The 5,145-nt window shown below is 40.2% G+C and overlaps 1 non-coding gene across 1 annotated transcript; it reads left to right on the forward strand.

Moving 5' to 3' along the window:
- The first annotated feature begins 4,817 nt into the window (after positions 1–4,817).
- trnal-uaa (transfer RNA leucine (anticodon UAA)) lies at positions 4,818–4,900 on the forward strand. The gene has a single exon. It is a non-coding gene; the product is annotated as a tRNA-Leu (tRNA).
- Positions 4,901–5,145: the final 245 nt, after the last annotated feature.

Here is a 5,145-nt window from a genome sequence, read left to right on the forward strand (position 1 = left end):
AACTCTTCTCAATCCCCTGCAAGCATAGTCGAACATGTTGTGTTTGCATAGGAGTGAATCAGAGATTTGGAAACCCGCAGTTGACTAGTCAGTGCAATCAGGGGAATGTGCCCCTTCTGCGTTGTCCCACTGTCATAGAGAGCCATAGAGTCATAAAGTCCTACAGCACAGAGACTGGTCCTTCGGCCCAAACTGGTCCATGCCAACCAAAATGTTCATCCATGGTCAAACCCCAGAGTGTGAACATGCTGGCAGCATCTGAGGAGCAGGAGATTCGACATTTCAGACATAAGCCCTTCATCAGGAATAAGACCTCGTTCCTGATGACGGGCTCTAGTCTGAAACATCAATTTTCCTGCTCCTCGGATGATGCCTGACCTGCTGTGCTTTTCCAGCACCACACCCTGGACTCTGATCTCCGGCATCTGCAGTCCTCAATTTCTCCTAGTGTGAATATGCTCTCATCACTTTCATGCTCTCTCATTCTCTCCCTCTCTCTCCTGCTACCTCTCTTGTATCTGTTTCCCAGCTTGTATCAATACTTATTAGTCCCCTCTTGTCTTTCTCTCTGACGTTACCAGTATACTCCTGGAATGATATCTTACAGCACAATAGGATTGAACATAAAGGTAAGGATGCTATCAGAGTTGCTGAGTTTCTCCAGAACTTTGTGTTTTTATTTTAGATTTTCAGCATCTGCGGTACTTTTAGAAAAATATGGATGTCATGCTGGAGTTATTCAGGACATCAGTGAGACCACACCTCAAATAATGTAAAACATCTCAAGTACAATTTTGGTCTCCTTGTTTAAGGAAGGATGCAAATGCAGTGGAGATGGTTCAGACAAGGTTTACTGATTGATGACTAGAATAAGTGAGTTGGCTAAGGACAGACTGGGTGTGTTTCCATTGGGGTTTAGGAGAGTGAGGGGCGACTTGATTGAAGAGTATCAAATCCTGAATGGCCTTCACAAGATGGGGGTGATTCCAAAACAAGGAAGGATTGTCCTTTCAGGACAAAGATGAGGAGAATGAAGATGAAGATGAGGAGTTTTTGTTTTCTTTCAGGGGTTTGTGTTACTTTGGAACTTTCTGCATCAGAATATGGTGGAGATGGGTGTCTTTGAATATTTTTAAGTCAAAGGTCAATCGATTCTTGTTAGTCAAATAACTGAGTGTTATCGGGGGTGGGTGGATGTGTGTTGTCGATGGAACTGAGGAATTTGAGACACAAAGAGATCAACCATAATCTGATAGAATAATGCAGCAGGATTGGGGGGAGATGAACAATTTTCCTGTGCTCCTAGTTTGTACCCTTACATCTGACTTAGAAAATTGAGGAGAGTTTGACAATGTTCAAAGCTTATTTCTCTTTGAAATTTTGTGGTCAAATTTCATTGAATAAAATCTTACTCCTCATGTTGGTTGAATTTTCTCTCTGAAGGAGCACTTTGAGATTCAAGTTCCCCAATACTTTCTTTGTCTGGTGTTAGCTAAGCTCACCTGTGCTAGCAGCATGAATGGTTTCAAGTTTCACTCAATGGACTGTTCATATTCGGAACCCACCTCTACTTAGAGCCGTGAAGTTTTGCACATTGAATATATTCAAGGCTGAATTGGATAGATTCTTGATTGATTGACAAGAAAGTAAAAAGTGTGGAGGGAATAGACAAAAATGTGGAATGGAAGTCACAATCAGATTGTATTTGGGTTGGGATGGACTTGAGGGGCCCAGTGGCCAATCCCTGCTCATAATTTTCTTGTTCATTAGCTTACATGATACCTTTAGTGGCAGAGGCTAACGAGGGAAAGTTTGCAGGCTGGGTCACTGTGGGTGGACATGAGCCTCTGTAGATAAGCAATTTAAGATGCAAAAACATCCCTTGCAGTTGATTGGCTTGCGAATTCCCACCAACAAGCCTTTACTGTAGCAAGTTGCATCTATATAGCACCTTTAATGTAATAAATATCCTATCCCAAGGCCAAATTCAGCACTAACTTAATATACAAATTTGCTGGTAACACTACCGTAGTGGGTCAGATCTCAAACAATAATGAGACAGAGAACACGACGGAGATAGAGAGCTTAGCAGCATGGTGTAAAGATAATAATCTCTCCCTCAATGTCAGCAAAATGAAGGAGCTGGTTATCGACTTCAGGACGTGGAGTGGAGGACACACCCATGTCTGCATCAATGGTGCTGAGGTAGAGATGGTCGAGAGCTTCAGGTTCCTGGAAATAAATGTCACCAACAATCTCTCCTCGTCCATCCACATTGCTGCTACAATCAAGACATCACACCAACACCTCTACTTCCTCAGGAGGCTAAGGATATTCAGCAAACTACAATGACTCTTACCAGTTTTTATAGATGCACCATAGAAAGCATCCTATCCAAATACATCACAGCTTGGTTTGGCAACCACTCTGCCTAAGACAGAGAGTTGTGAATGCAGCCTAGTCCATCACACAAGCCAGCCTTCCTTACAATGATTCTGTCTGTACTTCCCACTGCCATGGGAAAGCAGCAAAATAATCAAAGACCCCTCCCACCCTGGTTATACTCTCTTCCAGCCTCTTCTATCAGGTAGAAGATACAAAATACAAGATACAGTATGCATGTAACAACAGATTCAAGAACAGCTTCTTCCCTGCTGTTTTCAGGCTTATGAATGAATCTCTCATGTATTAGAGTTGGTCTTTCTCTGCACCTTCTCTGTAGCTGTAACATTATATTCTGCATTCTGTTCCTTTACCCTGGTGTACTTATGTAAGGTATGATTTGCCTGGTTTGCACACAAAACAATATTTTTCACTGTATCTCAGTACATGTGACAAATATAAATCAAATCAAATCAAAGGCAATTTACAACAGTATTGTCAGGTAAAATCCGACACTAATCCACAGATGAGAGAATAGGACAGGTGAACAAACATTTGGTCGGCTTGAGGTTTTAAGGAGCATCTTAAAGGAGAAGAGAGAGTTGAATGGTGGATAGGTTTAGGGAGGGAATTCCAGAAGTGAGGGACCAGGTAGCCTGAAGCATATGACTACCAACGGTGAAATCAGGGAAGGGCCAGACATCAAACCTGGAGAGGCACAGAGATCACAGAGATAGGGAGCAGCAACTCCTTAGAAGGATTGAAAAAGTTTGAGAATTTTGAATTGGAGAAGTTGTCAGCCTACATGACAATGTATGTTATTGAGCAAAGTGGTAATGGGGGAATGGACTTGGTGTACATCACAGGACGCAGGCAACACAGTTTTAAATGTGCATTTATTGCCCATCTCTAATTGGCCAGCTAAGAACCAACCATGTTGCAGTGGGTTTAGAGTCATATGTAGGCCAGACCAGATCAGAAAGGCAGTTTCCTTCCCTAAAGATGACAACAACAATCAATAACAATTTCATGGTCATCAGTAGAATCTTAACTCCAAATTTCTATTGAATTCAAATTCCATTATAAGATTCAAATCTCAGTCCCCAGAACATTAAGGTTCAAACCTCAGTCCCCAGAACATTAAGGTTCTGTGGACCTACAATAACGATAATGCCATTAGGCCATCACTTTCCTGTGGTTAAAGAAAATCCACAAGCAGGAGTGGGGCTTGAACCTGTGCAGGCATATATCCATTTAACCTTAAAAAAAATCCAACAGCTTAACCACTCAGCCATCCTGGTCAGGGTGAATAATATTCACTTTTTCCAATACATGTCAAGTACTAAATGCCAATAGTCTGAACAAAGATTACAAATGGGACAAGCAGGGATCAGGAATCAAATAAAATATTTTTCAAACTATCAAGTGCTGTTCAGTTAAGCTAGATTTTTAAACATATCATTAGTGCAAATTATTCTTTGACAGCTCTGTAACAATAATTATTTTGAATTGTCTTACTTTATCATTGCATTTTACAATTATAATTTATTCCTCTTGTCTTTGAAAGACATAAATAAATTTCTACACTTTACAATTTTCAGGACTCAACATTGTGCTCAACAACCTCAGAGCATGAATTTTGCAGTCTATCTTTTTGCAATTTTCTCCCCTTCTCCCCAGTGTCTCATTCCTACTGGCCTGTTGTGAGCAGAGCTGCCCTATTTTCTAATATTCATATTTACCTTAACAATTATTCTGTATCTGCATCCTTCCTTTACGGCCATTCATATTCACTTATTGTGATGCACCAGACACCCTTACTATACAAAGCAAAACAGAAATTGCTGGAAAAGCTCAGCAGGTCTGGCAGCATCTGTGGAGAAAAATCAGAGTTAATGTTTCAGATCCAGTGACTCTTCATCAGAACTCTCACTATCCATCCCACTTGATCCTCCCTCCCTCTTTGTAAATGCATAAAAATTAAATTTTGTAGTTTCCTTCAGTTTGAAAGAAAATTAGACTGAAAATGTCAACTTTGTTTTTCTCTCCAGACTTGCTGAGTTTCTCCAGTAATTTCTGATGAGCACAATGTTGAGTGCTGAAGATTGTCAAGTGTAGAAATAAATATATGTCTTAGCAAGATAAGGGGAAGAAATTGGAAAAAATTGTGATTATAAATTGCGATTATAAAATGCGATTATAAAGTAAGACAACTTTAAATTATTATTGTTACAGAGCTGCTTAAATAATAACTTGCACTAATGATACGTTTAAAATCGGGCTTAAGAGAATAGCACTTGATATTTTGCAGAATTTTTTCTGTGACCCCTGATCTCTGCTTCCCCATTTCTAATCTTCATTCAGACTATGGGCTGACAGTGTTTGGGAATTAAGTGCTTAACATGTGTTGGAAAAAGTAGCAATTGTTTATTGTAACCAGGATGGCCGAGTGGTTAAGGCGTTGGACTTAAGATCCAATGGATGTATGTCTGCGTGGGTTCGAACCCCACTCCTGGTAGGAGAGCTGTTTTTTAAATGGTGATGATATGTGGTATTATCGCTAGATTGTTAATCCAGGGACTCAGATTTGAATCCTGCCGTGGCCAAACGTGGAATTTGAATTCAATAAAAATCTGGAATTAAGATTCTAATGATGACCATGAAACTGCTGTTAAGTTCCCTTTAGGGAAGGAATTTGCTGCTCTTACAGTCTGTCCTATATGTGCTTGATTCCTAATTGCTCTCTGGACAATAAATACTGGC

Source organism: Chiloscyllium plagiosum, unplaced genomic scaffold (genome assembly GCF_037043375.1).
Source record: "Chiloscyllium plagiosum isolate Xiang-an unplaced genomic scaffold, Cpla_swu_hap1 HiC_scaffold_9, whole genome shotgun sequence".
In the NCBI taxonomy this organism is placed as follows: Eukaryota; Metazoa; Chordata; class Chondrichthyes; order Orectolobiformes; family Hemiscylliidae; genus Chiloscyllium; species Chiloscyllium plagiosum.